At 41.9% G+C, this 23,317-nt stretch overlaps 1 protein-coding gene across 6 annotated transcripts in view; it reads left to right on the forward strand.

The window, feature by feature from the left end:
- The window catches only part of ANKH (ANKH inorganic pyrophosphate transport regulator), a 136,688-nt gene that overhangs the window by 40,510 nt on the left and 72,861 nt on the right, over positions 1-23,317 (forward strand). The window contains exon 3 of one of the 6 annotated variants that reach the window (XM_057708140.1): positions 1,922-2,029. The exons of the other annotated variants lie outside the window; for them this stretch is intronic. The gene's annotated coding sequence lies outside the window, so the exon portion shown is untranslated. The remainder of the gene's footprint in view (positions 1-1,921; positions 2,030-23,317) is intronic. 6 annotated transcript variants of the gene reach the window in all.

The following is a 23,317-nucleotide window of genomic DNA, read 5'->3' on the forward strand; positions in this document are numbered from 1 at the left end:
GGCCTCATCTGCCTTTTGAAAAGTCACAGTGAGGCAGCTGAATAAGGAAAGCAGCTTCTCCAGAATATTTGGCTTTATGGCCATGGGTTTTTTCTTTTCCATGCGGCCTTGTTTTATAAAAACATGAAGAGAATTTAGGCTAACCATCAGATCTGTCTGTTACTAACAGGTGATAATCCTATGCTTTTCTTTTTTTTTTTTTAAGATACATTAATTTAATTTAATTTATTTATTTGTTTTAAATTTATTTTTGGCTGCATTGGGTCTTCATTGCTGCGCATGGACCTTCTCTAGTTGTGGTGAGCAGGGGCTACTCTTCATTGCGGCGACTTCTCTTGTTACAGAGTACAGGCTCTAGGCGCGCAGGCTTCAGCAGTTGCAGCACGCAGGCTTAGTTGCTCCAAGGAATGTGGGATCTTCCCGGGCCAGGGATCAAACCCACGTCCCCTGCATTAGCAGGCGGATTCTTAACCACTTCGCCACCCGGGAAGTCCCAATAATCCTATGCTTTTCATCTCTAGATCTCAGAGTATTTTCCACTGTGTGAAGTTATTTTCTTTATCATATTTGTTCTTCAAAGTAATTTTCATTGAATTGAGAAAGTGACATTGCTTGCCTTAGAGGGTGCATATCCAGAGCCCTGAGGGACTGAGGTGAGCTCTGAGGCCAGACTCAAGACAGGGGCCAGGCAGGTAATGGAAGTATCCAGGGCCAACTTCTTGGGCCGTGACATAGGACTTGGGACCTCATTCTTGAGAGCCGGCGATCCTCATAACACATCAGGAACCAGGAACAATCACTCACATCAGCTGATTAATTGACTGATCGCACAAACTGCAGGACTTTTCACTGTATTTACTAGCTGGCATTGTTTGGAAATGACTGCTTTTTTTCTATGATGAATAACCTAACATGGTTATTCTCATTCCATGAGTTAAGTTGAGGGTATTTTGGGTTCTTGTGGCACGTCGGGCTGCTGGGTTTCACATTTCATGAGCACGGACATGCATTTCATTCCTTTTCTAATTCAAATGCAGCTGAATTTCAACATTAAGAAAGAAGCCACCTTTCTCTATCCATGCTCTAGGACAAATTGCTGTCATTATTGTCCTTTAAGCTTCCAGTCCAGTTCTGGGTTTGATTTCTAAGAAGAATAAGATGCTTGCAGCAGACAGACCATTTCTAAGCTAGGTCTGCTCACATTCAGTCCCCCTCCCCAGCCCCCAGAGATCTGGAGGGGAAAATCAGCTTTCCATCACTTTTAAATTTTTTCCTATTCACATTTTATCAGAACTTTTTTTCCCCTCTTTCAAAGAAGGATAGTCCTGCTGGAGATAGATCATTTCAGCCTTTATATTTGTGGAGCCGAAATGTAACAGAGATGGTGTTTGTCTTGGTCAAGGCTGTCTGAAGATTCTGCAGACTCTTCGTCAGAAGAAGATATTCTTGCTACCACCTACTTGTTCAGTGGGTTTCTGTCTGCTGCCTGTTTATCTGGGCAACGGCACCGCAGGAAGAAAGAAAAGTTTAAATGTGGAAATGGCTTCTTATGCGTCAGAGGCTGTGAACTTGAAAGTCATTTGGTAGTTTTGCTCCCCAGTTTGCTTGACAATAACCCACTTTTCCTCTCTCAGTCTCTCAATTATTGACTTATTTGTGAGAGGATCGTCCATTCATACTCCACGCTGTGACTGCTTTCTTGCCATACTTAATGTTGTCAGTTGTTCGTTTCCACAGTCAGTTGCTGATTTCATAACCAAGATCTCTCTTCTTTTTACAAAAATTATTTTTATTTTTAAATTATTGCTCGTGTTATCCCTGATATTCTGGGAGATAGACACACTGACATTTAAATGAATCAAGTTCAAAGCACTTAGGACCAATGAAACAAATGACCTAAAGTTATTTTCTTCTACTATAGGCTTAAGAAAATGTGGATTCAGTTTTCTGATGGCCCAAGCAACTGTTAGCGGTAACCTCTGAAGTTCATACTTTGCCCTTTGCAACAAATATAGTCAATGTCAGATGTGTAAGTTGAAAGTTTGGTTTCATTTAGAGTTGTAAAATTTCCTAATGGTGTACTTAATTTTGCCAAGCCCAGATAACCTCAAATTAGTACAGTATTAGTAATATTTAATGTCAGGTACTTAGGGCCCAAGAAAAGGGCAAAGTGGTTTTCATGTATTTCTTGGATTTGTAGGTTTGTGGTCATGAAATTTCTGTTGTTTATTGGCAGAGTTTTTACTATTGCGGTTTGCATCGCTTCTGAATGCATGCTGTATATCGTGAAAAATGAAGTCCACTCCCTTTAAATAAACAGTCAAAAGATTATGTAACAGAGTTAAATCAGTATCTGAGCAGATGGGCCCATTGTAGGGTCATTATGTGATTCTGCTGGTGTGCTATTTCTGAAGTGTGAACTATTCATTCTGTTCAGATGGCTAGGAAAACAGCCTCCCCCAAAGAACCATCGTAATGCAGTACTGTCCAACACAAATGTCATATGAGCCACAGATGTAATTAAAAATTTTCTAGTAGCCCCATTCAAAAGGTGAAAAAAAATTTGTGCTATAGTTTCTTCAACCTAATATATCATGCTATGATTTCAACATGTAATCAAAATAAAATTATTAAGGAGACATTTAGTCTTTTTTTGTACTAAGTCTTTGATAGCCAGTGTGTATTTTACACTTACAGCACATCTCAGTTCACTGGTCACATTTCAAGTGCTCAGTAGCAAATATGGCCAGTGGTTGCTACACTGAACAGTCCAGGTCTAATGTTTTCACAGAGTAAGTCCATTAATGGCTTGATTGCAGCTTCAGATAGGAAGAAAAAAGGGATCGCGTGAAATGTCTGCTTGCTTGCAGAAAACTAAATGTCAGTTCTGGAAAAGGAAAATGTTGACAGGTCTTTCTGGAAAATATAACTTTATTTTGGAATTGTTTATTTGTACAGGTCAAATGCTGTTCCACAGCAGATTTGACTTTCTTTTTATGGAAAAAGCAAACAAGCACTGATTTAATGTTAGTCATTACTTAAAGGAAATGAAAAATCAAGATCAGAGAACCTTAATGTAAAGGATTCCTTTTCTCACTCCTTTATCTGGGTCTGCTGTTACCATAGCTACATGGAAGAGATCCAGTAGAAAATAAAGCCTCCAATTATAGTTCCAAAACTTTCTCTAGTTACCATATTCCTTTTTCAGCTAACGGTTGTGTTTATTGTACTGGGCTTTTTCCCTACTGAAAATGTAGAAGTTTTGATTAATGAAGGCTTAACGTTTTTGTTTAGTACGGTCAGTGGGAAAATGGCACGTTAATGCCAGTTCAAATGCTCTGAAGCCCTCGCTTGCAGCAAGTGTAAGCCATAATTAACAGAAACGATTAACATTAACTCCTAGCCAGAATCTGTCACGGAGTCTTTATTAGTGACAATTTTCCTCCCTCCGTGCTTTCTCTGGAATATAGGCTATTTTATGTCATTCTGTTTTTGGAGTCCAAGAGCTGTTACTGTAATTCTAAGTAAGGTGATAAGAGGCTCTGCCTTTGTGGCCAGTTAAGGGTTGTTGGCAACCAGATGGCCCTCACTCTGAAGAAACTCAGACCTTTGAGCTTATTACTATGGATTGGAGATGGAGGTTTTGCTAGATTATTACCCTCACGGGGTGACTAGTAGAGACATGCTCGGATTTAACTTGGAATGTCTCTACAAACCCACAAATTTATCATCCTTGTGCTGTCAGGCTCTCATAAAGTCTTTGCATGTGTTTGAAGTTTCATAACTTAAACTCATGGTAGAAATTGACAAAGATTCTCTCCTTAACCAAGTTTTAGCTAGCCTTCTTCTGAACCAGGCCTTGACCTTGACCTTCAGTGTCTGTGCCTTTAGCAAGAGTCCTGCTGTGTCAGTTTAGAGAGAATCCTCAGCCTTTGCTATCTGATCACCCTCAATATCTGATCAAGTTCCACATCCCCCAACTTTGATGTATAAGCCCTCGGTCTGCTCTTAGCAAGAATCCCCCATCCATGACGTAATTTTCCATCCACTGACCCCCTGACTCTGCTCATTGGCTGTAAATCCCCTCTTGTCCTGCTGTGTCCAGAGCTGAGCTTGATCTCTCCCCAATGATGATACCATTGACCCTCTAGTGCGATAGTCCTGAATAAAATCTTTACTGTCTTAAAAAGTGTCAGAATAACTTTTCCTATCAACTATACTTCAGTAAAAAATAAATAAGAATAACTTTCTCCCTAACAAAATAATAAGTTGTATAGGAATCCCATGTATTGAAACTTTAGGATAATTTTATTGTATAATGGTACACAGTAAGTTCTTATTTCATTCCAACTAAAACCACTACTTTAGCAGGCTAAAGTCAAGCCTGTGGTTAGAATTGAAGCTCATACTTATTTAGAAAGTTCACTTGTCTATTACTCTTATTTTATAGAGACATTTTATTATACTTACCACTAACGTGTAAAAGCTGGCCTAAAACTATAAAAAGCTTATTTATAAAATACTGGATTTCCCTAGTCTTAACTGTTTCTGCAGGAATGAGGTGTTTTTAATTTATACCACAGTGTTTGGCCCAAAATATGTGAGCATGTATGTCTCCCAGTGATGTTCTCTACTGAGCTGCAAAAGTTGTTTGAGATTCACCTTAATTTGTTTTAACCCACTTGCAGGAAGTCCATAGGAGTTGGCTTGGAAGGTGGCTCTCTCTATGGCAAAAATAAGCATACTAAAATGAAGGTGAGAAAGAATTCCACTTAACCTTGGAACAGCTTTCACTGCAGAGAGGACCTCCTTGTCCTCTAAATGCTGGGCTCATCGGGAGGGCTTATTGCTGTAGAGTCCCGACCTACGTTGCCCACCTTCACGATGGCATTATACTAATATCATCTTAGGTTAAGATATGGGTACATAGATTTGTGTAGCAGTCTGTTTCCTGCCAGAATGTCTTTCTTCAAGGTTTAGTTATCTTACAAGTTATGAAAAAGAAAGAGAGAAAGACAGCAGAATAATATGTATTTCATTTTTCCAAAGATAATTATGGAAACTTCCCGGAGAGTCACCTTCCAGGACTAGATCAGCTCTTTCTGGACACTGGCCAGCAGTGCCCATTTGGGACAGACAAGGGCCAGCTTGTGCCAGTGGACTGATCATTAATTCCCTATTCAGAATTGAGCCTTAGAGTGAAACCACTTTCAATCTCTGTGTTAAAACCTCAATAAATTTGTTTTTAGAATGAAATATTTTGTCATTTTTTAAAAATTAGCTCTTTTCAAAAGTAGCTGTGCAGAAGCAATTAAATATAAGTTCTTTGTCAAGGCCTGTGCTAAAGAATGGTCTGCTAAGTGTGCAGGGTGTGTACATTTCAAGCCATAGACTAGAATGATAGTGTTTCAGTGATGCTTTTTATTTCTTTCTGGAAGAAGCCAGGGCAGAATCACTATATTCACATTGGAGAAGTGACAGCCATGAAAAAACTGGGGGTAGCATGGAAGCCAGTTTGCATAGATGTGCTTACTTACATACTTAGATCCTTTTTCTTCTTCTGCCTCATTAAAAAAAATTTTTTTATAAAGCTGGACAGCTCAAGGAGGGGTTGATGGAGGTGGGCATGGGCCAGGTTTCTCCCCTTGCTGGTCCTGCTGGAGAGCAAGAAACACTTAAAGATGGAGTTTGGGCAAAAGCCTGGGCTTCCACCTGGAGTGAAGTAGGTGAGAGAACAAAGCTAAAGCCTCCATCAGAATGCATCCCGAATTGTAATTGTGATGGGCAGACTAGTTTGATAACTTTTGGTTTCGTTACATCTTGCTCTTTCTGCATCTGCATTGAAATTTTAAATTTTCCTGCTAGTATTATAATGAGCTCTTTATTTTTTACAATGAACGTGTGGATGACCCCTCTCTCCAGGTGACGCCTGTCTCTGCCGGATGCTGGTGGGACAGGTGGTGTAGCCGTGTTTGAGACATGGCTGCCTCTGGGGATAATTCTCTAGACAAAATACCCTGAGGAAATAAGCAAGCTTTTGGTTCTTCACATTGTGAACCTCGACATATAAAGTGATGGCAGGTGTCACATTTTCTGAAGCCAAGTCTGACCTCTTGACTCCTTCTATATAAGAGAAATACAGAAGGCGGGCTGAGGAGAAAGAAGGAAGCTGGTTGGACAGTCACTGGTGGATGCAGAGTGTATAATTGGTGGAGGATTAATTCAACACTACAAATGTGTTTCATTTCATGGTAGTTGAGAAATACTTATGTTCTTGCTTGCATTCACGTGAGCGCTTCGTTTTTTCTTTCGTTCCCTTTTGGCACTTCCTATTTCCATCCTTGCATCTCACTCATTTCCACTCACATTTAACAGTTTCCATTGTTCTCTTCCCTGTGTTTTAGCGGCACACACAGAATTCTAGCACCATCGACCAGCATGCAGGGTCAGACAGCCTCTGACACGTGTACCCCGAGGCTGCCAAAGTGCGCCACGGAAAGCCAAACAGAATCCGTAAGCTTTGATTCATCATTTCTACCCCACAGTGTCCAATCCTAGACTCTTACACGATACATCCTTTCCATCTGTCTAGTTGGCAAAAACAACAGAAAAAGGAGAGCCCATGTCTAAGGGAATTGAAGCATTTTATCCAGTGAAATATTTGAATGTAGAAAATATCGTACCACAGAATCATCAAAGCAGATTTTATGTTATTTTTTAATTTAAAAAAATGTATCCAGCAGAAACTCGTGGCAAAATGTGTAGGAAAGCCAAGGTCCATAGAATTAGGTAAAAGCTTATGTTCCCGGCCCGTGGCCCTTTCTTTCTTCACATCCCAAATGACTGTTTTTCTTCTCCCTGTGGGAGAGTTTGTTTTGCCATCACGTTGCATAGTGGTCAGAGCTCGTGGCTTGTCATGTTGACTGCCCTGCCTCTTGGTCGGGTGAATTTTTGAGAAGCTTTTCTTGGTTCCAGACCAGCCTATTACAGAGGCTCCACTGAGGAACAGTCAGATATACTTGACATTCGTGTTCCAAGAAAGACAGCTGAAACTCATGGGCCTCATGAAAATATTGGCGCCTGAATAAAAACCTTTTGTGAGAGAATGGGTCCAGAAAACAAGTCATCAACAAGACTTCTACATCCTTTACAAGGTGGCCATGATTTGTTCCCACTTCTGAACTTGACGCTTTCCAATCTGAACCATTCTCTTCCCTCTCGTGCTGGGCCCTGTTCCTTTCTTATGCTCCAAATCACTCTCTGGTGCTAAATTAGATCATTTGGGAGTGGAAGCACAGTGAGAAAAAATATCACCAGTCCAGTTATTTGTGGTTTAGAAGAAACTAAACTTAGATTCATTTAAAGTAGCTCCTCTTTCTTTTCTTAGAGCTTCTAAACCAACCCCCTTTTATTTTGTATGTAAGGAAACTGAGCCCCAGAGAGGTTTATGTTGAAAGTAACACACTCGCATGTGGCAGATCCAGAAGCAGAAGTCCTGTCCTAAGACCACTACCTCCTTCCTTCACCTGCTTTAGGTTAACAAAGTAAGATGTTTTTAGGTTGGAAAAAGGAAAATTCAGCATATATTCACATTAGTATAACAACGGGGGGGCATTTGTAGGTCAGGAATACTTTCTCACCAGCTTATCTTCAGTGCTTTGTCAACTGATTTACCAACAATACATTTAGCTGGATTGGGCAGTCCAGTGAATGAGACCTGAAAACAGAAAAATGTAGGGACCGGAACTCAGACTTGGCTGTATAATAATAATCCAACCACCTTGGGACATACTGGCTTACTAGCTGGAGCCCTTGATCTTTACCTTAAGAGTGTGAGCAAGCTGATTTTTAGAATGGCTAGACTCAAGAGGGCAGCATACAAAATCCTTTCCAACTTGTTTGTAGCAGCATTTGGTGCCTCTGTGCTCTTTGACACTCTGGTTGTTGTTTCTGTCTGCCTTGTAGCCCCTGTATCTGTATAGACCCCTGGTGTTCCTTGTTGTATTTGTCTAGAAATGGCCAAGCTGTGGTTATCATCTTATAAATAAAGAATACTGCTTGGTAGGAGCTAATGAAGAATTTGTCATCCGTGAGAACTGATGTTGGCCAAAGAAACAGCACATCTCCAGGGAAATGTAGAACCCATGGAGTTCCCTGGAAGTCATATGGATTTTAGAATCATATGGAAAGCCAAGATGGCTCATCTTTTTATAATAATCTATGGGAGGAAGTATATGGTGAAATAGCCAAGACTACAAATGATAAGAATGGCTATCAGTGAGAAATGTCAAGAGGCTGTGGCTTTGTTCTGTTGCAACACACGCACTTGCACGCATGTACCCATACACATAGGTGCACACTCTTAACCAGTGAATTTATGGGGGAAGGGAATACCTTTGATTACAGCACAGTGGGCATCAATTACTAAATATTCGCCTGTGGTACAACCCAGAAGACTTGTAGATCTCTCTTGAACACATCATCCCAGAGGTCCTGCTAGAGCCTTGTAAGTATCATTAGGTGGAGGGTATTGAAAATGAAACAGAAAATGTTCCCTTATTTTTCTAAATAGCCACAGACCTAAAATAATGAGCATAGTATATCTGTGTAGAATTACAGAATTTCCAGAAAGGGCCAAGTGAAATGTTCAAAAGGACAGAGTTAAGATGCTGGTGTATAAGAATGTACTTCAGAGGTTAGGACTCTTCACTAGAAAGGTGAAAACTCTGTTACATATTCCAATTTTATTTTCAAGTATAGAGTGAGTAAAAATGGCCTTGTTTAATAAATATTGGCCTTCTGGACTTAGGACTCTGCTGCCCCCACCACCCTCATGAAATTTGAAGGAAGTAAAATTTTATTTAGAGAGGAGAGGGAGGGAGAGAAAGAACTGAACTGAGAGACTATGAGTGAACTTAATAATCCCAGGAGATGCTGTAGGTTGAAAGTATGAGCCGTTCAGATAAGTTCTCCAATGGATGTATCCAAGGTGTATCCTTGAGTCGGAGTCAAAGAATGCTGTAAAATGCACCTTGGTGTCAGAAACAGACTATTGAGCTTAAAAAAGAAAAGATCTGACTTAATCCATCCACTTTGGGATCCGTTTATTTACATTTTTAGATACTTGATATTTGCCAGAAGCTGGGCTAGTACGTTAATACCTCTCTCTCTCTCTCTCATACACACACACACACACACACACACACACACACACACTGTCTTCTGCCCTCACATGATTTATGATCTAGTGGGGCAGGCAAACATGTAAGTAACTAACTTCATAAAGCTATATATGATTGAACTAAATGTCGTGCAGAGATTGACAATTGTCTATGGAAACAATATTGCAAAAAGGAATGATTGATTCTGATGTGAGAGGCAGGAATGCCGTCTGAAAGACTTTAGCACCTGAGCTGCACCTGGAAGGATAAGGGAGGAATTAGGAGAGAGGTGTGCAGGGCCTGAGGAATCAATCCAAGCGAAGTAGGAGGGGAGGGATGCTCAGGGACTGATGGGGAGTTGCTGGGGGGCTGGAACACAGGATGCAGGGAAAGACAGGAGAAGAAGCAGCAGGGAAAGACAGGAGAAGAAGCAGCCGGAAAAGTACCTGGCACAAATCATCCACAGGTAGGAGTTTAGACTTATGGTTGTGGGCAGTGGGGTCCTTATTGGGTTTTGAAGATGGAAGTGGCATGATTTTGTCCATGTCTTAGGACAATGGCTCTACAGAAGTGTAGAGAAGCAAATGGAGAGCCAAGAAATTCGAATTGGAGTTGATAAGCTGTTGGCAGATATACTGATTCAGGACGTAGTGCCAGGAGAGCTCAGCCTCTGAGGGACGCCCCACCCAGGGGTCCACAGGGAGGATCCAGGCGTAGACGAGCCTCCTGGTGTACATAAACGTAGATCCTCTTCACATTGGGAGCTTCCGGAAAGACATGGAACTTTGTGATCACCTTAGCACTACAAAGCTGAGGATGCTGTTACACATTTTGATTAAATTTAATTCTCCTTTCCTCTTGTGACTCTATTTATATTTTGGTCAGAATAACTCTGTAGCAGTCAAGTGAACTTCACATTTCCCTAGGGAATTCAGGCTTCAGTTGGCATTGTGAATCTGCATCGTATTTTTGCCGAAATTTGTACTCTCAAGAGTACCTGTTTTAGCACCACCTTGTCCTCAAACCTTTACGTGCACTGAAAAATGGGTTATGCACCTAAGAACCTACTCAACCATATATAACCACAACAAGGATGGTTACAGAGAATAACAGTAAAACACAGCACTGTGCTTGTACTGTTAACTGTTAACAGCACTCAGTTCATGCTGCCTCGTGTTCATGTTGTTGTACTGCAGGCCTCTTTCCCCGTCTAGACAGTCAGTTGCTTGAGGCCATATATACTTTATCCATCATCTGATTGTCCCCCAGGTCAAAGAAGAAATTAGTGTGATATTTGCTAAAATGATAAGATCTCATTCAGGACTATTGCAAAAGCAGTCAACACTGTTGTCGTAGGGAGAGAGATCAAGCTCAGCTCTGGATACAGCAGGACAGGTGGGGATTTATAGCCAATGAGCAGAGGGAGGGGGTCAGGGATGGAAAATTACTAAGAGGAGACATCGAGGATGGGGGGATTGGTCCTGGCTCACCTGACCTAACAGGATTCTTGCTCAAGGCAGGCCAAGTATGGGGGATGAGATGTTTGATCAGAAATTGAGGGTGATGAGATATCAAGGGTAGGAGAATTCTTGTAAACTGACATGGCCAGATTCTCACTGCAAATAGACTAGGCAGGCCAAAAACGGGGCCCAATGTTAGTGAGACATCGTGGGAAAGGGGGCTCAGAGGCGTCTGACTGATGTAGGGTCAATGAGAATCTTGTCAGCTACAAAGCTACAAGGCCCAGAATTGCTTGGTCGGTGTTTTAAACCTGGAAAACATGGTGTGTGTGTGTGTATGTGTGTGTAGGACTTGTAATGCGCCTGTGTGTGTGTGTGTGTGTGTGTGTGTGTGTAGGACTTGTAATGCGCCTGTATAGTTTGTTTCCAGACGAAGAGGGGTCATTAGAGATTTGTGTAACAGTCAAAGTGGGAAGAAGGTAGCCAGTATATAATATGGGCAGAGGGAAGGGGCATTTTGAGAACATGGTCCAAATCAGAAACTTTTACCCAAGAGCAGCTACCCAATTTACTTACATTTTGGTAGAAAATGACTTTTTGCTTTTGTTTTTAACTTGAGGAAACATTAACCCTTAAAGAAAAATCTGTTTTCCCTTGGTAGTTTTCATACTTCTCTGTGCCCTATTTGGTTTATTTTTAAAAATAAATACTCCTAACAGTTAAAAAACAAAATAAAACAAAACGAAAAAACAGCTACCTTTAGGATCAAATGATTTAAAGTATCCACTCAAGAATTTTATAGAGAGAAATATGGAGGGAGAGAGGTAAGAACAGGCTCTGATGTTTCCATGAATTAAAGTAGAAAAATACATTATTTTCTACGTTCAAACTTGAAGAAGGACTTCTAATGAGCACAGTGTTGCTCTGTATTTTCCTGTTGGTCTTCGGAACTTGAAGAATTAAGAAGAAATTGAATAAAGAAGGATAACATCAAGCATGACTTTTTATGAAAAAGTGGGTGAGATATTCCAGCTCTAGGGCCTCGTTGACACAGTGGATTTGATTGTTTAACTTGGAGAAGGGTTTGGAGCAGTCAAGAATTTGTTCAGCAGAAAACAGGAACCTCACTGAAAGTGGTCAGTGTCTCTCTGCATTACACCCCAGGACGACAAGGAACGGGGTTTCCTCTGAAACAGAAATGTGTTCAGATGTTAGTAAACTAAAAATCCAGTGGGTTGAAGATGGAAGTTTCAATATTCTTTTTATTCTTGTGGTATCACACAAGGTTAATTGTTGGCTTGCATTTAGGGACAATGCGTAACGTCATCAGAATGCTGTTAGGCTGTTAGTTCCAACAGTGCACGCCCACAAGGCAACTCAAAGGGCTCTACAGTATACGGGGGTTTTTATGAGCTGAAACCAGCAACCCTGCCTCCCACTGACTTTGCACAGTTGTGCATGGAGCCTTCTTCATCTAGAAGAGAATAATGTGTCTAGTCTGGGTGACCAGTGGAGTCATCCGAGAAGAAAGAGTCCAGGCGCCCAGACTACTGGTTTCTCCTCTTCTACCTCCCCATCTCTGGGCTGTCCGTCTTGGTCAGCCCTGTCTTTTTCTTCTGTGTGAGTCAGGTCACGAAGTGGCTGAGCTTGTTTCACTGGCAGAGCTGAGACTTTTGCCAGCCAAGTAACTGTTTTGTTACAGCCAAAGTAAAGTGTTGGGAGTGCAAGGTGCTGCTGGGGGCAAGGAGGTTCCCGAAGGGATCATGAGCTGTACTTGGGGGAACACGATTTATCTTCTGCTTTTAATAGTCCATTTATTTCCCGCCTACCTTCTTCACCCCACAGTGCCCTGTTGAAGTGATAATTCTTTGTCAAATGACGTTTTGTCACCATGGAAATGAGAGTATTGAATCTGGAATTTTATGAACGCATTATGCCATGCAGTGGTCAAGGTGTAGAAGAGGTAAAAAAAAAAAAAAAAAAAAAAAAAAAAAAAAAAAAAAGACCTTGACAGTGATTCACAAGGTTTGATCTCATACTAAACCTCTTGTTCTTTTGCTGACTTTTTAATTTAGCAACAAAAAGTCCACCGTGGAATAATCAATTGGGAGCCAAGGACAAGTCATGGCTCCTCAGGGCACAGAAAGTGGAAGTTAAACATGCACTTGTCTCTTTAGTTTCTTAGTGTTGCAAGAGATTCCTGAAACCTCAAAATACTGGGATAAATGGCCAGGCACTGAATTCCTGGTTAATGTAATTAGTCTTGTCACTTGGGTACTTTAAACTCAAAATCAATGAAGGTTAATCCTGGACAAACTTATCAGTGCAATCAGGTGCAAACGTGCCTATCATTATTCTACTTTACATCTTAAAAGTTAATAATTTGCATGCTTTCATAAGCATTATTCTCCTCTCCCATGCAACTCAGAATTGCATTTTGCATCTTCCCTCCCTTGGATGGGATTCAGAAACTGTTGGTGGTACACAGTCCCTGAAACGTCAGAATAATAGGCAACAATGCCACCAGAGACTGAAAACAGAGTCAGTGTCTGTGGCTGCAGTTCAGCTGGCATCCAAAACCTAGCTTCCTGTTTAGACTTCTTTGTGAGCAAAAGCCTGGTTTCAGATCTTAATTCTGTTTTGGCTTCAAGAGCCCATTGCCCACTCCAGGGTCACATTGAGACTAACCAGGCTGACTCAGAGGAAGGAGCCATCCTGTTGAGTCATCCACTCCACTTCCTGTGGGTCCAGAGTTTTCTTTGGAAGCTTGTCACCCAAGTGGGCCCTGGCCTTAGCCTGAAAAGTCTGGAAATCTCAGAAGGATAAGAAATGAACATCTGCGGGACATACGTCTGCCTTTCATCTCTACAGAAACATCATTTCATCCCATGGACAGTTCATTTCAAGGAGAAATCGAAAACTGGGCGGGGAGGGGGAAATCAGAGCTTTCTGTTGTGATGGATACACATGTCATCAAAGCACTTCAGCACTCCCCTTACCTGTGCCACTTTGCTGGCATAGAGACACTGTACGGAGACACAGTGCCTGATTTTTAGAGATTTGTAAACCCCAGTGAAAGTACGTGTAAAGACGTACATAGAAAAATTGAAAATATTTTAATAGGCTTACCTTTCTCACAGCTGGTTCAGATTAAGAAAATTGGTATCTAAACAAGTACTCCAATCCTTAGCTCTCATGAACTCAATGTGCTGACTCAATAACACAAGAAGGGATACCTGTGTAGCTGTGACTTTGTGGTAGTTGGTTTAAGGCTGGGCTAGGAAGGATGGGGCACAAGAAACATTTCATCACATGGAATTTTTTTTAAAAGATGAGTTTTTAAAAATAGAACTATATTCTCTGAATTCACAACAACACATATTGTGATTATGTATCTAGAATAATTCTGCAGTGCAAAGGCACTGCAGCCCACTCTCTTTCTCCTTTGTTACTTCATCAGGTATCAGGTCAGGGACTCGCTATCTTTTCCAAATCACCTTCTTATACTTACAAGAGGTCACAAGAGGACAGTTAGAAAACTGTCTTAGGTGATGGGTCACATCTGATGGAAGAGCGGTCACGGCTCATTCCCATTAGAAGGGCCTCCAAGAGCAACACACACAGGAACTCGCCCTGCTGGTTCCTGATGCTGTACGGAGTCATCCCTGCCCTCCTAGTGGGAGGATGACCTGCCACAGCCACAGCAAGCATCACTTCCCTGACTTCCCAAGGAAAGGGTTCCTGGTGTATGATGGTAAAATAGCAAACACTCATCAGACACTGCCAAAATGGGAGTGTTCTGTGGGACTCCAAGATAATTATTAAGTGGTAATTATTAAAATTGCGATGAACGTTCCATTTAAAACATGAAAGTCCCTTGCTTAACCCTGTTCAAGCATTCGGCTTACATAGATTGTTTCTTCCCTCCCAAATGTATTTTATGATGGGATGTTTAGAGTTTTGTAGTTGTTTTTTTGGCGGCGGGGGTGGGGGGTGGGCAGGTAGTGAGCTGGGAGAGGTGCTGTATGGGGGATAATTCTGTTTAACTGATTAGTCGTTTCATTTTTTTCAGCAACTATTGAATTAGGCAGCTTGTACCTTTAGTGTTTTTGACACAAATGTATTGAGATTGCAGAAATGCGGAAGAATTGAAAATTATGGTTACAAAATTGCACCCACGTTGCATATGTCAACTTGTATAAGTTTTACAAGTTTATCTTACCTCCCCACCTAGATTGTAAATGAGTCAGAAATTACCTATTAATTTTATATGTATCTTCTCAAAACATCTAGCTCCTGTGCTAATCAAAATGCCTTAGAAGCACAGACCACTGGAGCTGGAAGATTTGTCAAAACTGCCTGTTAACTGACATCTGGTTACACTGGGAGCCTGGTTTACCTTGGTAAACAGCTAGCAGCATGTGCTACCTGGTGACAGTGTTGCCTTAACTTCCTGTGGGAAAGCAAGGTGAATTTTTTGCAGTCAGATGGAACTATCTGCAAACTTGCTATACATCCAGCCTTGATAACATATGTCAACTAATCAATGTGAATTCTATCTAGTACAGAAAAGTGTAGAGATTAGGTCTGTAGATACTAACAAGGTAATTAAAAACGGTGAGGCAGATTCCATGCAAACTAGACACCTCAGAATAAATAACTAAAGCAAGAAAGGCTAAACTAACTTTCAGAAGGGTCCTTGATAACCTCCAGCTGTCATACAAATATATTGAGAATCACACAATTAAAGAACCTCAGAGGCCATCCGAATCATTCCAGGTGACCTGGTGACTTCTCCAAGATCCCAAAGCCACTTGTGCTAGAGCAGGAACTAGAATTTGATGCGCATGCAGTATCACCCTGTTTGATCCATCAGTGAGCACTGATATCACGTGTCTATTCTCATTTTCAAAAAATATCCTATACTCTGTGTTCATTTCCTTAGCTGTGTGCGCGCACCTAGCAAGAGCATATCTTATTTACAAAAGTCAGCCGTGTGACCTGCACCTCAAAAACGCGATTCTGTAGGCAAAACCATTTGGGAGACTCTCTAATACCATTGTCCCCTTAGAGGTTTATAAGACACATTGGCATATGAAGCCTTTGAGAAGTTCTAAAGAAAAGAGAGATGTTTAACTTTGTGTCCTAAAGTTATTTGCCTGCCTTGTGCTTTTTTTATATGCGAGTGGGTCAAAAATTATCCTCACTCCAGTTATATTAAAACTTCTGTAAATTCTACAGCCAGGGTGCAGATAACTTTTGGTTCACCCTCGTATTTAGCACCTATTGACATCCAGGAAACAGTGTTCCTGGAACATACTCTCAGACACACTGCCTAACACTGCCTACACTTGCCAATTTCCAAACCTAGACTATTTCAGTGATGTGGAGAATCACCAGGTTAGGCATCGGGGACAGAGTGGAGGCAGTGGAATTTGTTGCAAGAGAATTTAAACTCTTAAAGGTAAAGAGGCATCTAATAGGGTCCTATGTAAACATAAGAGGTAAATGAAACAGCTTGGTAAAAAGAAACCTTTTCATCCAGTAATTCTGTTAAACCTTCTAAGATATATACACCCAATTACACTCAAAAGGCACAGATACAAATTTCTTTGTAAAAAATATCACATGAAAAAGAATTTTTTCAGCTGCAATTCACTTTACAATCTGAAAGGGAAATGTGTCCGATGTAATTTTAACTCTACCAGGCTCCAAGGAACGGAACACTAATAAGGTGTTACATTGCAAGAGGAATAATTAACCAGCCTCACAGTCTCTGGGCTCATCTCAGGGTATTTGCTTTTATATATTTTGTGCTACAATCTGCTTTTGCAATATGTCTTGTAAATTCTCATTTGAAAAGGGTGAAGGTTTGCTTAAAGAATCCAGCATTTTCCTTCTTCATTTTTTTCATATCTCGTTAGTCAATTTCACATAATTTTAGACTTATTTTCACTTAAAGTGAGCTTAAGAACCACAAAATATTGTTAAAGGAATTGTCTCGTTTAGAACAAAAGCTGCATCTTTTTTGTTTTCAAATGCAAAAAAAAAAAAAAAAATGCTGCCTGTTCAAATACCAAACAACGATGCTTAGTAGGTAATGATTGGATTTTACTATCCTTGAAAGTCAATTGTTTCCACTCTCTTCAGGCTTGATTTTGATGTTTGGTGATAGAGGCTCCAAATCAGTGACCAAATTTTGTGCAACCATTAGCATGCCACAGAGAAAATGGTAAATGTTTCTGTGCACGACCGTGAAAAATGCAGCTTCAGAAAAGAGCAGCTGTTTGCAGCAGCGTGTGATGTGTGAGGTGCGGTGAATCAGCTTTGGACCACACCCTGGTCCAGGCACTTGGTGTCCCTCAGCCAAGTAGCAAAGAGTACACACTGTTTCTGTACCTTCTATTTCCATTACCTCCAGAAACATACAGCACAGCAAAGGGAAACACAAGAGCAAACCTCCCAAAGCACAAAAGGAATCCTATCTATTTCCACTGCCTCACCTGGTGCTGAAGCGAATGAACGCAATATGTTTCTTCGAAGTTTTAGGACAAGGTAGTGCTAAATGCAACCTCAGTCCAATTCCAAGAAAAGAAGACCGGTCCGTTCCAGACCTTGGTGTACAGATCTTAAGACCATGTCTGTTGAAAAGCAGGCTTAGTGTATGATTCACAGCAAGCTCTGTTATTTGCATATTAGGTTTATCACATCCATGGGAAAAATAATTTAGTGGCGCCTTAAGAAGTGCTCTATCTGTGGGGGTCAGCTTTTAACCACAGCATATTTACAAATTATAGCAGTTAGTAAACCTGAGACGATTTATCTTTAAACCAATCTAACAGCAAGCAAAAGGATTTTCTGTGGAAGGGGAACTATTAAGTAATTGAAAACGAAGAAAGGAGAGAAGAGAAAAAGGGGATTCCATTGGAACGTGCCCAAAGCTCCGGTGCTACACCAGCTGCCTTCAGGTCAAGGTCAGAGCTTTTTTCTGCAGCCCTATTTCCTCCTTTCTTGGCTTCGCCATAGATGCAGAGGCAGGACTGGGTGTACAGGAAGCCGCACGTTACACTTCCATCTTGAGTAATTCAGCTTTTTCCAGGTCTCCCCTGCAGCTAAAATACGTGTCCCTTGAAAATGGGTTCTGCTGCCCCAGAACAGCTGGTGTCCCCAGCACTCTTCCAGACAATGCTTCCCTGCCCGAAACTGAGAGGACCTCCCAGGGCACACACACCGTGTGACCCTTTGCTTGAGAGAATAGAGCAGCTGCAGGGACTCCATCTGCCTCCCACGGGATTTGGGTCTCACCCGTGTCAACAGACCCCCGGTGATATTTCTGTTTATCCCAACAGAAGTTTGCCATCAGATAAGCATTAGCTTAGCAAACACATTTGCTCTCAGGCTTGGTTAGCACGACTTCTAACACTTAGAGAAACACATTTTTCCCCCAGTGGGCGGTCACCCCATTCATTGCTTGGCAGGCGGCGACAAAGGAGAGCAGTGATGGCAGACGAAGAGGGAGAGGACTTACTGCCCCCACGAGAGAGCGAACCGGGCAGGAAATGGCTCCTGCCAGGACCTTGCCTGCTGCCCTTCCTGAGGCCACCTAGCTAGCTGGGCCACTAGGTGTCACCTGCAAATGTCCAGGGCAAACTCACTTGAGATGGTGTTTCTCAAGAGAGGAGCAGAGGCAGTAAAGCTGAGCAGCAGCGGGGTCCCTTCTTGCCTGTCACCCTTGTAAATCTGCTTCTGGCCGCCTGGCCCTTGGCCCGTGTATTCTGCCTCTTCATACCCTGTGCATCTCAGACCACCTTCCAGCCAGCTGTGCTGCTGGATGTCGGGCGGTCTCACTGGCCCTGATCCTTCACAGGGAACAGCCGCTCAGGGCTGCGGGAAATTCCTGTGAGTGGTTGAGTAAAAACACCAGAGGCATGGATACTTAGGGTGAGGTCTGTGGCCATGCGTGGCCCAGAGACAAATGGGGTCCTGTGAGCTGTCATTGCACACAGTGTGCGATCAGCCGAGACTGCAGCAACTCACAGTATCCCTGTGGGCATTTTTCAACTCCAAGATCCTTCGATGTCAAGGTCAAGGCAGCCTGGCTCCAGTCAAACATTCTTCCCTGAAGATTATATCCCTCTTTAAACTTGGTAGGAATGTCCACCTCTTTTTTTTTTTTTTTTTTTTTAAGGCTCTGCTGTAACTAAGTATCATTTTATTTTGGTTTTACATTACTTGGAGAATGGATAGTCTGAGATACTGTTTTCAGCTTGTGTTCTCCAGCACCCAGTTTCAGGCAGTGGCACCCCTGCTGCACCTCAGCTGGAAACCCTGACATCGTTCTTTCCTTTCATCAGTGTTGATTGACAACCTAGATAAGGCCCTGCCCTCAGGGAGACTGACCCATCCGGGAGGGGGTGCTCAAGGCTGATGCAAAGCAGATCTTATTTCTTGCATCAAAATAAATGTTGGCCCCCATCGTTTTCCACCACCAGTGCCATGGGTCCTGAACTGAACACCTGTTCCTTGGGGCGTTGTGATAAGAAGTGATTGTCTGGCTTTTTCCTTCCCATTACACACATTCCTGCCCGATCAGTCTTCAAAACTCCACACACACACAAGCTCTCGGTCTTTCCTGTTGCCAGTCACATCCAAGCTGGACTGCCCTGCCTGGGGTCACCTGGCCCCACCTGACCTCACCTCCCTCCACTACCCCAGGCCCAGACTCTTCTCCATGAGCCCAGAGCAGGCTCTGCTCCATCACTCCCAGCCCCCCACCTAGAGCCCTCCCCCCTCCTCCCTGCCGGCCCAGGACCCTTCGCATCTTCTCCAGCACACTTATCCAGGGCCTGTCGCTATTCAGGCTGTCTCATTGCAAGTCCTTATCTTACCACTGTTTATAGCGTTTTAATCGCCCTTTACTGCTTCCATATTCTCACTGTAACCTCCTTGAAGGCAGGGACCTCATCTTCATCTCTCTTGTACTCCACGGCACTGGGCACGTAACAGCTTCCTAATCGAGTGATTGCCAGAGAGGCCAGGTCCACGCGGCACCGGTGTGGCAGAGATTTACTGGGTGGAATGTAAGAGCTGGGAGGGCTCCGAGATAGACACCTGGGTAGATGTTAGACTTAATGAGCTATTGCCAAAAGCTGCTTTTGAACATGTAAAACCAGTGCTGCCTTACACTTACTGTGCACATTTCCTTCTAAAGCTCTCTCAGATTAATGAGGATGTATATTGAGTAATGAGAAGTTTGCGTGGTTTTGCTTAGTTACTACTGCTTTTGACTGCGTGGCTGAATTTATTCAAAACCAATTTCCACTCATCTTTTAAGCAACGGAACCATGTTTATTAAAAAAGAAATAATAAGAGGCAGGAAGGGGTTATTAAGGCTGGAGGAGGAGCCTGGCTGGCAGCACAGGGCCTTGGTATAGAAGGTGCTTTGGAAACTAATTCATTTATCTTTGCATTTTTGATGGAAATCACAAAGCCACTACCACTGTTATCTTCTAGCTGCCCCTCTCCTCCCCACTGACGGAGGAGCTTTAAATTTCAGGCAGTTTGAGTCAACACAGTCACTGCTGGAGGACTGAGCTCATCCACCACCCAGAAATAGGGTCCTTCACCAACCCCACGGGACCACAATGAGGGCCGTGTGGATGCAACCCAGTGCATCCAGATGGAATTTTTGGCCTGAATCTCTTCACAGGCTGTAACTACTCTAAAAAGCAAGTACATTCTAGAAGATACTTAGATCTGCCGCAGGTCTTCAGGACTCATTTTCAATCTACCCTGGACCAGAATTGCATCCTGAGGTCCCATGGTGGCCTTTGGAGTTCCCTGGTGTGCTCCGGCTTAGGTCAGAACAGACGTTCAAACCATCATGTCTCCAGGGTTCTTATTTGAGGGAGAGAGAAAGGGTTGGTGATTTGCCTCCTTTGGTATTAAGCACCTTCATGGACGTAATCTCAGTTAATCCTAAAATCTGTCCTGTAGGAGACCAATTTGGGTGACCATTCCTACTTTACTAAGCATACCACATCTCAGAGAGGTAAAGTCATGTGCCCAAGAGAACGTACCTAGTACAGAGGGAAGCCCAGATCTAACCTGATGGGCCACATACTCCCCCAGGTTACTCTGCTGGATTCAGAGGCCAAAGTCCCAATTCTGCCACTAATAGCTTTCTGACTTTGGGTAAATTATTTTTCCCTGTGAGTCTCAGTCTCTCCATCTCTCACAAGAGCTAAGACTTCCTACCTTACTGGGTTTCCAGAAGGATTAAATGAAATGTGACAAACTCGTGAGAAGATGGCCAGCCACAGACACGTAAGGAGTGCACGTGAAAACAGTCAGAGCTTCATACAACGCTGTTAATCTCGACAGGGAGGAATGTGTAAGTTTAGATTCTACTCAGCAGTTCCTTTAAAATGCATTTTCCAAAAAGAAAGAAAAAGGAAAGAACCATTGAAAAGGGGATTTGAGTCTCATTCCAGATATAGTTTAAGGTTCTATTCCTTTTCAGAATTTACAGCCAATGTCAACAAATACTTGGTTTGTCTAATCTTTTTGTGGTTTGCAGAGAAGGTGGATTGAGTGTTTTTCAAAGTTGGGACTTCCTGTTTTTCCCTGATCCATGTTTTTCTCTTTGAATTCTTCAATTTTTGCATCAGCCAAGAAAACATGTGGTACTAGTCATATGGGATTAGTCTTACGTTCATATGTATTTGAGAGCATTACAAATTGGGTGACATAATAGCTTGTGTCATATTTTACCTATTTAGTGGACTTTCATCTTCACATACAACTAAGTAATTATAGAGAAAGAATTTTCTTTCTGTAGAAATGGTCTTTTAGCAAGACCAAGGGGGAAATCTTAATGCATTTTAACTTGTGAAGAAGCAATATCTCTATATTGAGGAACTGAAAGAGATCATAAAGCTTCCTTTAAAACAGATTCAAATATACTGTCAGAGTTATTTTACGCAATGAGGAAATCTATTTACTACTCGAAGTCCAGAATTATTATTGGTTTTATCCTTAATGTGCAATTAAAAAAAAATCTGCACTTTGCCATTTAGAAACTTAACAGATAGCTTTGGGAAATTACCTTTTACTCTCAGTGAAATAGGAAGAAATGTTTACTTTGCTTTATTCCTAAGTGTGAAGGAGAAGTTATCAAGCCAAAATTCTGAACACTTTAAAGAATTTTCTAGCAAAAGACCTTAGCGTTTTCATCACCACCACTCTGGGACACAACATGAGTTTAGAGGAATTGAAGTGGACCTAAATGTGGGGATATTAAATTTGGTTTCAAAAGCATGCACTTAAGGCATAAGGAAGCTCAAGAGTGAGACTTGGTAAAACAATTCTAACACTGAAGTTGGAATGACTTTGAAATTCTTATGTAAATACTGTTGTATGTAATGCCAGATGAGTTTAGATGTAGTTCTACCCAAAGAGTATACCGTTTTTATACATTTCTTTTTGCACAGCTATGTAAGGCTCATTCCATATACCTTTGTTCTAAAGTTCCCTTTTCCACTCATTTTGACCAGTTAGAATTATCATCCCAGCTGTACTGCCTGTAGAGCTGCACTGCTGTGTTTATATCTTAGCACTGGTTGCAGCAATAATCCTTCTGCATATATCTCTCTCAGCCTTTGTATTATCTCCCCTTCCCCGCTGCTTTTTCTGTCTTCAGCTCCTTGAGTCTGTCCTCCTCCTTGTCATACAAAACTGCCCTAATCCTCAGGACAGTCTTTCACTAATCAGTGATTCATTCAAGCCCCTAATTCTAAGGTTTGTGGGGAATATAAAGAAATATTCAATTACTCAGCCATAAAAAGGAATGAAATTGAGTTATTTACAGTGAGGTGGATGGACCTAGCATCTGTCATACAGAGTGAAGTAAGTCAGAAAGAGAAAAACAAATACCATATGCTAACTCATATATATGGAATCTAAGAAAATGGTACTGATGAACCCAGTGACAGGGCAAGAAAAAAGATGCAGATGTAGAGAACAGACTTGAGGACACGGGATGGGGGGTGAAAGGGAAGCTGGGATGAAGTGAGAGAGTAGCATTGACATATATACACTACCAAATGTAAAATAGATGGCTAATGGGAAGCTGCTGCATAACACAGGGAGATAACTCGATGATGGGTGATGACTTAGAGGGGTGGAATGGGGGGGGTGGGAGGGAGTCGAGGGAGGGAGGGGATATGGGAATATATGTATAAATACAGCTGATTCACTCTTGTACAGCAGAAACTGGCACAATAGTGTAAAGCAATTATACTCCAATAAAGAGCTTAAAAACTAAATAAATAAATAAATAAATTTTTAAAAAAGGAAATATTCAAATACGCTTAGTGAGTGCAGCTTATTGACGTGGCCCCATGCTCTTTGTTGATAAGGGTGCATGACATGGTGGCCATAAAAGGTTAATAGTCTGTTTGACCATCATATGATGTTTATTGGTCAATATAGAACACAGTGCCAGGCAGATATTCCATACTGACTAAGTATATGTGAATGAAAGATCATTCCATGAATAAATAAATGATGACAATAATTCCTATGACAGGAGCAATCATGTGGCTGACACTGGTTAGAGAGGGGTTCCTGGGGAAAGAAACACTTGACCTTGATCTCAGAGGATAGGCAGACGCTGGCATTTCAGCTGGGATTAAG

Source organism: Hippopotamus amphibius, chromosome 15 (genome assembly GCF_030028045.1).
Source record: "Hippopotamus amphibius kiboko isolate mHipAmp2 chromosome 15, mHipAmp2.hap2, whole genome shotgun sequence".
Taxonomy (NCBI): domain Eukaryota; kingdom Metazoa; phylum Chordata; class Mammalia; order Artiodactyla; family Hippopotamidae; genus Hippopotamus; species Hippopotamus amphibius.